General features: G+C 39.2%; 1 protein-coding gene across 1 annotated transcript in view; it reads right to left on the minus strand.

Annotated features, from left to right (window-relative positions):
* The window catches only part of AIFM3 (apoptosis inducing factor mitochondria associated 3), a 70,648-nt gene extending 56,980 nt beyond the window's left edge, over positions 1 to 13,668 (minus strand). The window contains exon 1 of the mRNA XM_063456959.1: positions 13,499 to 13,668. The gene's annotated coding sequence lies outside the window, so the exon portion shown is untranslated. The remainder of the gene's footprint in view (positions 1 to 13,498) is intronic.
* Positions 13,669 to 13,966: the final 298 nt, after the last annotated feature.

A 13,966-nucleotide genomic window follows, 5' to 3' on the forward strand; every position in this document is an offset into this window, starting at 1 on the left:
TTGTAGAGAGGGTGTGTTTAGAGAATGTTGTATGTGTTTGCTGACAAGGAATGTAGTGTGTGTATAGGAGATTGTGGGTGTGTGTGTGTGTAGAGGATTAAGAGTGCATATAGGGTAAGGGATCTAGCGTTTATCTGGAGCGTAATGTATGTAGTGGTGCAGTGTGAGGGGTGCTGTAGTGTGTGTGTGTGTGTGTGTGTGTATATATTTATATTTGGACGTATTGTATGTGTGAGGGGCGCAGTGTGTGTGTGTATGTATGTAAGAGAGGAGCAGTGTGTAAGGGTGTTTTTTTCTGCCGTCACATTCTAGGTTTCTAATTTTCTTCGTTAACTCACTGAGGGTTATTTTATATATTGTATAAATATATATATATATATTATATATATAAAAATATATATATATATATATATGTGTGTGTGTGCTGTATATGTGTGGGAGTGTGCTGCGAGGATGCTGTCTGTCTGAGGGTGCTGTGTGTGAGTGAGGGTGCTGTGTGTGTCTGAAGGTGCTGTTTGCTGTGTGTCTGAGTGCTGTGTGTGTCTGGGGGTGCGCTGTGTGTGTCTGGGAGTGCTGTGTGTGTCTGGGGGTGATGTGTGTGTCTGGGAGTGCTGTGTGTGTCTGGGAGTGCTGTGTGTGTCTGGGTGCTGTGTGTTTCTGGGTGCTGTGTGTGTCTGGGGGTGCGGTGTGTGTCTGGGAGTGCGGTGTGTGTCTGGGAGTGCTGTGTGTGTCTGGGTGCTGTGTGTTTATGGGTGCTGTGTATTTCTGGGTGCTGTGTGTGTCTGGGGGTGCGGTGTGTGTGTCTGGGGGTGCTGTGTGTGTCTGGGAGTGCTGTGTGTGTGTCTGGGAGTGCTGTGTGTGTGTCTGGGAGTGCTGTGTGTGTCTGGGAGTGCTGTGTGTGTCTGGGGGTGCTGTGTGTGTGTCTGGGGGGGGCTGTGTGTGTCTGGGGGGGCTGTTAGTGTGAGTGTATTTTGTATTTAAATTTTTATATTTTTTTTATTAATAATAAAAAAAAGTTATATTAATTAACCCCTTTCCCCCCCCCCCCCTTCTTCTTACCTTTAGGGGGTGGGAAGCCGGGTTTCCATGGGGGGGTGCCTGATCCCTGGTGGTCCTAGTGGAGGTGGGGCAGATTGCTTAATATCCCCCCTCCCTTCTTACATCAGGCCTGGGAGGGGGGATCCTTACTGCAGCTTCTTTCCCTGGTGGTCCTAGTGGTGAGAGTGAACTCTAGCCTGGATCTCGCGGTAACCGCGGCAACGCTCAGACCTCGCGAGAGGACCCGGCGGAGCTGCTGGCTAGAGCTCCGCCGGTGTTCTCTCCTGCCTCCCTCCCTCCCTCTCCTGCTGGCGGCCGCATCTCAGTGTCTCTGGGCCGGTGAGGGAGATCTTTGATCTCCCTACCAGCCCATGGAGAGACACAGCGGGGCCGGCGCTCGGGTAGCGCTGGCCCTGCAGGGGCTGGCAGGGGAGATCCTGTGATCTCCCCTGCCGGCCTCAGCCCCACGGCCATCGCGGCCCACCGGGCATTTGCCCGGTATGCCCGATGGCCAGTCCGGGCCTGCACAGCATAGACCCTATGCGCCCCACAAACACACTACCCGCCTCACTTACAGACTGCCCCCCTCACACAGACTGCCCCCTCACACACACTACACCCTTCACACACACAGCACCTCAGACACAGAAAAAAGTAGAATAGAAAATGGAAAAAAAGGAAAAAAATATAGATTAATTTAATCACATATTTTTTACAAAAAAAAAACTCATTTAAAAATGAGAAGGATTAAAGAAGGATATCATGGCACTAAAAAGAGTGCAGAGGCAAATTTAATAAAAGGAATTAAACATTTTAGCTTTGAAGAAAGGTTAACACATTTAAACCTCTTTAGCTAAGAAAAACGTCATCTCAGAGGAGATTATTATACAAATATATCCGGGGCCAATACAAACCATTGTGTGTAAATCTATTCACAAACAGGACTTTACATAGGACACAAGGTCATGCATTTAGACTGTAAGAAAGAGGATTTAGTCTAAGGCAAAGGAAAGTTTTTTTTACCGTAAGAACAATAAGGATATGGAATTCTCTGCCTGACGAAGTGGTTTTATCAGAGTCCATACAGATGTTTAAACAGCAACTGGATGCATACTTGCAAAAACAGAATATTCAATTATGTAATTTTTTCAAATGTAGGATAATAGCTTCTTGATCCAAGGATAAATCTAACTGCCATTCTGGGGTCAAGAGAGATTTTTTCCTAGTTTGTTACAAAATATGTTTGCTTTCTTTTGGATCAACAGCAATCAACAAATGTGAGGAAAACTGAACTTGATGGACACTTCTCTTTTCAGCCTATGTAACTATATAACTATGTAACTATGTTATAATGTTCATTTTATCACAGATTAAACACTGCCTACGGAGTCACTAAGTGGCAGCTTTTTAATAAGAACATTTAGATGGACATACCAGTAAATATCACTGTAAAATATTATGCTAAAATATAAAAAGAAAAATCTAAATAAACTGAAGTATAGTAGATTAACATACAGTTCACATGCACTTTTTGTAGTCACTCGTACTCACTCTATCTCTGCACATTGGGTTCTTAGGAACATGAAAAATATCAGTGCCGTGACACAGCTAAATATACTTTTTTCTCTAAACCTTTTAATAGCACCTTACACACAGATACACACAAACAGATATAGTGCCAAATAGACACAGACATACAAACACAGTTGCACACTGCTAGACATATACATAGATACACACTCAAGACAAAAATAGTTAAACACTGCTAGACATACTCAGATATATAATCCCAGACACACACAAATACACACTTCCAAATGTACACATAAACATAGAAATATATAAATATAGGTTTTAGACAACATCTTGTTTGGTTGTATTTTGGGTACCAGAAAAATAATCTTAGTGTTTCTAAAGAACTGCAAATACATTTCTGTTGTGGTGCTGCTCCAAGTGCCCCTATGGATGAGCCTCCACTGCAAATAACCAAAGGAAACCTATACATATTATATAAAAAAAATTAAATGTTTTCTTTTATTGCTCTTCATTTGTGTATGCATAGCTCATAATTTCGTATTAATTAAAAAAGTGATTTTTGATAACTAAAAAGTGATAACTTTTGGCTTTTAACTGGTTATATATCAGAAGACAAAGATAATTGATTCAAATGCAAATGTAGTAAGAATTCTATATACCGGGCCTTTCTCGGCTGGTCCAGAACTCAAAATGTCACAATATCTCGGTGAACTTCACTCAGCAGGTAGTTCATGGGTTCTGGGGGAATCTGACATTTTAACAAGCACATATTTATTATCTTCATCGTTGCTTATACCTGTCTTTTGTAAATCCTGCTTTCTTCAGGCAGCTCGGATATATTTAGATCACCTATATCAGCATTAATTAAAATATCTCCGCAATGTCCTGCAGGTTACTGATTAATTTAGCCTAACCCCAAATGTTATCCTAACTCAAATGTTAACACACAAAAAAACAAACTTATAGACACATTCAGGGGTGTAACTAGAAACCACGAAAATTGCCCTGGGTCCCTCCCCCCATAATCTACCTCCAGCCCCACACGTCCCCGCCCCCCCCCTCCACATTTGCAGACAAACAGATCCACATGCAGACACACACACACAGAGACCCGTACATACAGACATACATACAGACACATGTAGAGACACACACATACACTCATTTACACACACTCAGACATATACACACGTACACTCACAGACACACACACACACACACACACACTCACAGACACACACATTCAGACACACATACAGACACACACATTGAGACACACATACACTTACAGACACATGCACTTACAGACACACATACACACACACACTCACAGACACACACACACTTACAGACAAATACACATTCATACACACACATACACTTACAGACACACACACACTTACAGACACACATGCACATTATTATTAAATGTCCATCCAGCCTCCCTACCTGGAGAGCTGGCGTGGATCTGTCCCTGGTGTCCAGTGGGACTTCAGTGCGGCGGGCAGCAGAGTTCCTGTCAGATGCGGCGAAGGAGCTTTGTTCTCTCTGCTCTGCTCTGCTCCCTTGCAGGCTGTCTACTGATGATGTCATAATCCTGCTCCCGGCATCAGCAACAGCGCACAAGGGAGCAGAGCAGAGAGAGCACAGCTTCCTCGCCGCGTCTGACAAGAACTCTGCCCCCCGCTGGGGGGTCAATTACTCTTGGGCCCCCATATGACAGGGGGAACACGGAGGGGGCGGCATCTAGGCGGCCCACGGTCACAGGGGTCGCGGCTGCGGCCAGGCCCCCTGCAGTGAGGGGCCTGATCACCCACTTATATTTATAAATGTGAATTTAAATATTTAGGTCAAATTAACCAAATTGGAAAAATTTCCATGCTATCTATCTTTCCTGTTTGGCTATTTTGTTTGAAATTCAATTTGAATGTGCTAACAAATTCCCACTTTAGTCTATAATCCTGTCAATGTGTCACAAAGTATCATGGTTAAGGGATATTCTACATTTGTGTCTCATCTGCTCCACTTTATAGTGCACTATTTAAAATATCCCAAATGACCGTCACAGTATTAGAGAAAACCAAGCATTTTAAATACTTACCAAAGACTCATACATAAGGTCTAATGTGCCATTGGAGAAAAACTTACACCTCTAACACTTCAGGCTGATCATACCCAAAGGTGAAAGTCATTATATAATGAAAATGGAATATAGGTCCCGGTACATCTACTAGTAAAACTGAGTGCACCATATTGTGCTTTTTTCATTTTTCATTTAAAAAAAGACTGTAGAGTAAAGAAAGAGATATAACCAAAAAAATGCATAGAACACAAAAGGAATATGGACAGAATCCAGTCCTGACAAATCTGTATTCCTAACTCTGTAGTGCACTTATCCCTAGGTGCATACAGCTCCCCCCTCACCTCCTGCTTTGCCTTTTTTTCAACTGGCCATCTCCTCAATATCATCGGGATGCATGGCTTCCTCCAGTGATGGCCAAAACAAATGCTTCTTGTGGCGAGTACCATGCATGAACCCAAGCTTACCAACAGAAAAGCATTAGATGCTTTCCCATGACCTTTCATGTCACGTGACTGTCAGTACAGTGGAAGCGCCTCAAGTGGCGCTCAGTAGGAAGGTGTCTGGAAAAAAAAAATTGGTTCGGAAATTCGGGTACGTAAAAGAATTTGTCTACTTCGGCAATTTGGACCAATGGCTTTCAGTTCGGCACTCCGGCAATTCGGAACTTCGGCAATTCGGAACTTCTGTAATTCGGACCCTAAACCCTAACCCCTAAAACTAACCTGAACCCCTAACCCTAACCCTAAACCCTAACCACTTGTTTTGCCACTTTTCAGAAATCCAAAACACTTCAAACTTCGTCAATTCGGAACTTCAGACATTCGTAAAGCATCCAAATGTCCGAATTGCACGAAATTGTACATTCGGAACGATTCGTTTCGGAACCAAATAAATTGCGCATGTCTAGCTCTCAGGAAGACAGCCACTAGAGGTGGATTAATCCATGCAAGATAAACATTTCAGTTTCTAAAAAAAATCTGTCTGGATGACTTTAGTGGTCCTTTTAAACCTTTGTAGCCACAACCACAGGTGTATTCCTGAAACACAATTCCTAAATATCCACTCTGCAATAGAGATGCAGAAACTCCAGACCAGTTTGCTCCAGACCCTAAATACAATTGTTAGTTTAATCATACAGATATCTAGGTATTTTACCAGCACAGACAATATTTGAGGCTGTCTGACCGGTGTCAGTATTGCAAATACAAATACTTTTCTCTCACTAGATTCTGGTAAGTGGTGACAAAAATGGAGCCAGATTATCCACACCTGTTATGCATGGCAGGTACACCCATTGCTATATAACATAGTGACATCCCCCATTTAGACACAGAATACATGCAATGACACACTGCTATACACACTCAAACACAGTGTATACATACTGCTATACACACTCAGACAAAGTATGTACACACTGCTATACACACATTCATTCCGACAGTACACACACAAACACACAGTATACACACTGCTATAGAAACATTGCTACACACAAACAAACATTATACACACTGATACACTTGCACAATGTTACACGCACAGTCAGACATAGCAGACACGTTGTAAGTAGTCTTTTAGTATTGGGTAATTTTCCCCTTTCAAGTTTTTAATTATGCAAATTAGCATGGATGGTATTTCTATGCGAGATGGCACCACAGATATCCCTAAAGCAAGGATCCACAAAAAAATTGTACAAATAATAAAAAAAGTCAATGTCAAATTATAAGGGATGCAAGGAGTGTATAAACGTCTAAAATATTAGAAGCTATATACATTGGGAACACAATGTTTCATAGAAGCCTCATGCTTCTCATTTACCATACCAAGTGTTGGAACAGGTATAGCTACAGACAAAGAAAGCAGTTATAAATATTTCAAACTTCACCTCTCTTCTATCTTACGTTCGTTGCAGAGAAGAACCACCACTACAGCTGTTACAAAGTATTCCTCTGGTTAACTATTGTATATTTTCACTCACTAAATGCTAGTTGTTGAATACATGCACATACCTTACTCATACTTTCTCTGTGCACTTTGCATTTTCTTGAGAAAAACATTGTAACCCCTTAAAGCTAACACTTTATTAAAGTACATTTTAAAGTTTGTCAGCACATTTTCCTGAGGCAAATGAGCAGGTTAATCTGGCCTTTTTACTTCAATATGCCAAAAGGTACATCATTAGGTGAACAACATACGTAATGGTAAATTCCAGATTGAACTGCAAACCGAAAAAGCAGACAAAGTTGCTTAACATTTTTTAACTGTTTGTATTTTCAAATGTGGGCACAAGCTAACTAATACAAATGTAGGTTTTGTTGTGATATATTCGGCACACGGACAATAGTGCATACCTCATCATTAATTTATTTCCTATTGAATATGATGGATTTTATCAGCCCTGCATGTGAATATACCATATGGTTTGCCATACTGCCAGAAGTCTTGGCTCTGGAATACTATTTTAATATGTTATACTAAAATCACACTTCTGGCACCAAGTTCATGTATGTTTTCTAGTTACTCATATATTTTGACCTAAAGAGGCCTAGCTTATTTCTAAACTCTGTACATTTCTATACTCGTTTTTTGGTATTGTCCTGAATGGAAACATGTAGGAGAGTCCTGTGTAAAGAATGTTATCCTCAAATAAACGGCTTGAGGCGAAGGATGAAATTGGAAAACTTGTTTAAAACACAATTAAAACATAACTACCAATAAGCTGATGCAATTGTATTATGTACGGGTGAGTTAAAAGTATTTTTCCAATTAAAAGCATTTACTGGTTTCCAATCATTTACTCTATGGGCTTAAGCCCAGTACTTAAATACCTGGAAACTCTTACAAGTCATTACCATTGACAGTGACAGGGAGATATACGGCACCTCCACTAGAATCAAAATTTCAAGGATCTCTATACAGGAGGTACAGGTGGGGGGGAGAAGGGGGGAGAGTATTACCTCTTTTTAAACTAGTTACAAATTATAGCTTTGTAATAGAGACTGCCTTACAGTACTACCAATAGTTTACTATTTGTTTTTAAGTTTTGAGGGGTGGTCATTTTTCCATTTTTCATTCTTCCAGTGGAGTCGGCAACAGTGCCTGAGGAAGCCCAATAAGTGACTTACATACTGCAAGGGATCTGTAACATCACAATGTTGGACTTGATTCCCAGAACCAAAACCCAACTGTCACGTTTTTGTTTATCCTTTATATTACATTATATGTTTAGGCTAGGGTTATTGTGTTAGAGTTGGGTTTGTATTAGAAACATTGAATGTAACGACAGATAAGAACCATTCGGCCCATCGAGTCTGCCCAATTTTCTAAATACTTTCATTAGTTCCTGGCCTTATCTTAAGTCTAGGATAGCCTTGTGCCTTATTATGGTTGCATTTAGGGTTAGTATTAGGGTAATAGCATGGATTAGGACTCGTGTAAAAGTAAGGATTAGGAGCTGTGTGTTGGGGACATGTAGGGGTTAAGAGGAAGTGTTTAGTGATAGAGCAGCACTACAGCATATGTTTTCATTATTCTTTTATCAAGTATAGCCTCCTTCATTATTTTGCTCTGCTTTTTATACAAATCCCTTTCTAGGACTTGAATTACACTCAATATAAAGCCATTTTCACTTTCATGTAACTAGTGCATTGTAATATCATGTATAATAAGCAGGGTTAATGGTGTTCTTTACTGAATACATGTTGATAGCAGAAACTAATATAAGAAATAAAAAAATCATAACTGTTGAGGGGGCTAGCCAAGGGCTTGACAAATTTGCTTTGAATCTAGGAGCCAGCTAAAAAAGTTAGGAGCCATGTTTTTATTAATCTTAAAAAGCTTTATTTTTAAGGACAAAAATACAATTCGTAAAGGGACACTATAGTCACTGGGATCACTACAGCTTAATGTAGTGGTTCTGGGGTCTATAGCCTGTCTCTGCAGGCTTTTTAATGTAATCACTGCCTTTTCAGAGAAAAGACTGTGTTTACATTGCTACCTAGTAAAAAAAAAAAAAAAAAAAAAAAAAAAAGCACATAATCATACCTGATTTAACAAAAATCAAATGAATGATTTCTTTCTTAATATTTAAATTAGGAGGGCTAACCTGTCCGAGGTGGCTTCAACAAGTGTGCGGTAGCACAGTGGTGTACCTTTGGCCACTTCAAAGTGGGATGAAAAGAGTGACTTAACAGCTTTGAGGTTGAATGCAGTCCTTAATAAGTATCAGCATTCAAATTGGAATTCCTATCTCTCGTATAAGTATAACATATAAGTTAATTTGGCTAGGCATATCTATTAAGTATGGATTGAAGTAAAGATGACATGTATATTTTAGGTATGCTTGCAAATTTTCTCTCATTTAGGTACCCATTGGTACAAAAAGGTCTTTTTAAACCACTGGTATAGACAATGTACTAAAACATTTTTATAAAATCCTCTAAGGGTTCTCTGTATTGTAGACTATCCGCAGCAAGCTCTCAAGCTTGTGAAATGTCTACGGGAACCAGAAATGAATGATGATATTTACTCAATCAAATGAGAGAATAATGCAATGATCTCACACAAGCGTAGGTTCTAAACTGTAGTGGTTGTAGACTTGTGCACAACGGAAAAATCTGGATCGCTTTGTCAATAAAAAATAAAAAAAATGTTTCTTTTGGGCAAATCAGGTTTCATCCATGTGGCGATGTGGTTTGGACAAGTTTCATTCATCCAATTGGTTTGGGAAAAACTATTCTGGCAAACCAAAATGGTGCGAAAATTGGCCAGCGTAATGTATAGATAATGTAAATATATAATATAAAGATAGGCCCTTTTTGGCTATATTTGGTTAATAGATCAAATGAGAAGAAGTAACCAACAGACGATGACAAAAGGAAGAGTAGTAAAACAATCTATAGTTATATATTTATTACATTTATAATATATAAAACTATGGGGGTTATTTATTGCTCCTCCTTTGTTTCTCTCTAAAGGTCTCTTCCCACTCGCTCTGTAAGTACAATCAACATTTAGTGGTTGTCGTCTAACCATCAATCGTCTTTTTTTTCCCATCACAAAATCACAAATCATGAAACAAACTAAACGGTTCATCCATTTTATTTGTTTCATGATTCATCCATATAGCGTTTTGGCGTTTAGAATTTCAGACAAATTGCTGATCGCCCAAAATTTGGACAAATCGCAAATCATTTCAAACTGAATGCACACGTCTAGAGGTTATGCAGCTTAGATTGTCCCTTTAATTATTCAAAACAGAGTAGAACATTGTTTGGTTGAGTGAGTAAATAAAAGCTGATTGTTTATACCCCTCTGCTTGCTATTTAGCAATACCATACACATCAATACTGTTTACTATGAGAAACATGCTATCTGTTAAAAAAATATCATGACGAATATGCTGCTATTAGAAAAAAAGAAATCGAAAATGTCTCTTCATTAAAACATTATTGCTGGACTTGCCCAGAGGTTCCATCTCCTTCACAATGCAACTTCAAACTTGTTTACATTTGTCAAAGTTCATAAATGAACACAGTCAACCGGATCTAAAAATCTGCAGCATAAGTACCATAACTACTAAAACAATTGACATCATAATCCAGTTCAGCCCAGGCACTGCCACATTGCGTTGAAGTTGCAGAAGCTTTGCTTCCTTTTCATTTGCTTGTTCTATGCTCTCTTTTGGCAGATAGGTGCAAGGAGCAGAGTTTATAACAGTGATTGACAGGGAGCCAAGATGGAGCTTCTCACTTTCAGCATAGAGCAGTATATACATTTAGTTTTAATTTCTGTTCTTGTAACACATAACATGTAAAGTGGCTCTGTCACTAGTCAGTATTTCATAAAGATATCATATTTTTGAAATATTCACACTGACTGTGTTGGGATTTAAATGAAATTCCAATGCAAACCAAAGATACTGTAAGACCAAGCAGGGACTACTATGTCTTATGGGCAAGCCTGAAGTTGACAAAAATTAATCAAAGGCCGTGCTCCACCTGCAACTCTTGTCCAAGTGACAGCTGCGGGATTCAGGCATCGTCCTGCTCATCGAGAGACATGATCTATGGATGTTCCAGCGATCAGACCTCAGACCTCATCATTGTTGTACTTTCACGCATGCTCGAGATTACAGCAATCTCACAACTTCTGGAAGATGGAGTTACTGAAGGAGGAACCGATGTCAGTCATCAGGATGAAGATGTTGGATCTGTGAGTGACAGCTTCCACTATGCAATATACGCAAAGATCCCCGAAAGTGACAAATCCACTTTCAATACAGAGGATAAGTAAATATAATTCAAATCCTTGGAAGTGATGTTTAATAACATATGTAGAGATGGAGTAAATGAAAAATTGGCAGGAAGGGAATTCTCAATTACAGGATAAATTATTGTGGATTCTTACATTTAGTTTTATGTTTCAGACCTCAAACAAACAAAAGAACCAACATATTTCTCAAATATAGAGAAAAAGCGAACATAATATTGATCCTCAAAGTGACATTTTACCTTTAATGACACATATGTAGGGATGGAGTGAACACAAAGATGGTTTAACCCCTTAAGGACACATGACATGTGTGACATGTCATGATTCCCTTTTATTCCAGAAGTTTGGTCCTTAAGGGGTTAAAAGATTAGGACACTGTAAGGAGGGATGGTGGGTCTGTACGTGGAGGTCATAAATATATTGAAGTGTATGTTTGCAGGGAATGGACATAAAAATACATGCAAAGTGAATGCGTCTAGTGATAGATCTAAAGAAAGCTATATACGTGGGGAGTTAGCATGTTTTCAGAGTCAGGGTCCTCTCTTCCTCACTTTTTGTTTGGCACACATTGTAAGACAGTATGCAATCCTATTGTACACTGTAGAATTTGATTGTATTTTAAAAACTAAAGCTAATAAAAAGACATACAATAAAGGAGATGCAATGTATATATATACACACAAGGATGAAGTGGACGATTGATGACTAAGATGCATTTCTATTGATGGGCTATTTACAAGTCACACTGTCAGCCATAGATCCTAAAATTAGTACAAGTAGGGTTCCAGATTAACCCAGACATGAACTCAGCGACCTTATGTACAGCCAGAAGAGTCATAAAGTGTGGCCTGTTCATCACACTCGAGAGGATTTAGGGTGACTGCTGTTTAACAAAGGCCTCATAAAAGTTTTATTGCAACTATGGAAACATTTTATTAACACCCTTTTTAGTATCATTACATCAATGTGTCTTACTTCTTAGACATGTAGGTACATGTGTGTATGAGGTTCAATCACAGATGATAAATTGGGACGTGATTCCAAAAATGCCGTGAATTCTGTTTCCAGTAGCTGCTAAATATATTATATAGTGAAGACCCCCATTTGAGAATGGTCTCCCCTGATCCTATATAAATACCCTGGGTATTCGATAAATTTTTTTTTAAGAAAAACAGTTTGACACAAAGAGAAGATCCCCCAGGAACCTGCAATCTGGCCCATTACTGTCCAAATTGCTAATTTGTTCCACTTCCCCATCTGAATTTGCAGTTTTGTCCAAGTTTGTTTAGCATTCATTGTGAGCCTGTCAGTAATATGGAGAAAAGGGACCAGGCCTCTAGAGTCCAAAGGACCTCCTGATTTCTGTCAATTCAGTCACAAAATGGTTTGACACATAACAGCACGATGGTGCCAGAGGCATTCTGGTACCATAACCACTACAACATGCTATAGTGTTTATGGTGCTTAAGGTGCCATATTCTACTGAAAACGAAAACATGGCAAAGCTAATTTACCATTAAAGATGAAGTTTGTATGGTTTAAATAGAGAATCTACCATTGTAAGCTTGTTGGAGCAGGGCCTTGTCCACCCTCTTTCTGAGCATCATTGCATAAACCAAAACAAATGCTAATGATAACACATATATTATTTATTTATTTTTTTATAAAATATTTTACCAGGAAAAATACATTGAGATTTCTCTTGTTTTCAAATATGTCCTGGGTATTTATTGCATACATTATGTTTATTACAAATGCTAATGATAATACATATATCTGCATTTATTACATATATTACGTTTAGTATATATGTTGCATTTCTCACAATTGATAACATATACAAGCAAGCAGACGCAATGCCAAATCTTAGCATTCAACTGCTTTAATATTTAATATCTGCTAGAGAAAGTCCATTTTGTATAATACATATATACTAATTAAACATGAAAAGAATGTCAATTTGTGCAGTTACTGTTATAGAACACACATACAGATTTGGCATTCTGTCTGTTATGATAGATATTAACTTCACTCACAGCCATAACACTTGATAGCACTTGGAGTTTCAGATCTGATTAGATAAATGGAATACCTCAAACTCAAAACAACTTTCATAAAACATATATAAACATAGCACCCTGGCAAAACAGTTGGGGGGGGGGGGGAGTGGGGGAGATGAAGAAAACAATACAAACATGATCCTAGTATACATTTATTTATTATTCTCATTTTTAAAACATGTTTTTAGTTGCAGCCCCTAGACCTGTATAAATGTCCCTGGCTTAGCATGTTCTGATGCATAGTATAATAGCCTGAGGTATTTAAACTAACACGAGCCTGCCTGGCTTGTTATCCCATTTCTGTCTTAAACCTATGCTGATTATTCTCGCTTTGCAGGCAGATGCTCAAAAATCACAGGGAATAGGACCGGTTGGCCTATGATAGACACCTGCATTCTGTCAAATCTGCATTGAAATAGCACGTGTGCATCCAGGCAGCTCTGCAGGCTTCCCCTCAATGTAAGCAGTGATCAGGAAATGCTTGTGAAGGTTTGAAGTCTCTTACCTGAAATAAACAGTGTGGTATGTCGAGTTGGACAGACCTGCTTCTTACTCCCCTGGACAGCTCAACCAGACTGACAGAAACTACATTCTTTGCATTGTATTCCACTTGGAACCTTTAAAACGCAGAAGAGGAGGGGTAAGGCACGTTTAGTGGGGCAACCTGGGAGCTGCTATTAGGAAATCTGCTATCCTTGGGCTTGCTGCACAGAACACAGCCAGCTCCCTACAGCTGCATGCAGTATTGATGAAGTAAGTCAGGATGCAAGCACAGCAAGAATTGTCAAATACTCTGCCCCCTCCCTCCCCTCTGCTTGCTGTCCCATAGATTGTGTCAGGAAGATCCCCGTGTTTAATAAAATGAACTATTATCACTCTGTACTGTAATGCACCTTGACAATAAAAAGATAAATGATTAGCTTTGTACCTGGAGCTTTATCAAGTCAAATCAGGACTTTCCATAGAGTTGTAC

This window comes from Pelobates fuscus, chromosome 5 (assembly GCF_036172605.1).
Source record: "Pelobates fuscus isolate aPelFus1 chromosome 5, aPelFus1.pri, whole genome shotgun sequence".
In the NCBI taxonomy this organism is placed as follows: Eukaryota; Metazoa; Chordata; class Amphibia; order Anura; family Pelobatidae; genus Pelobates; species Pelobates fuscus.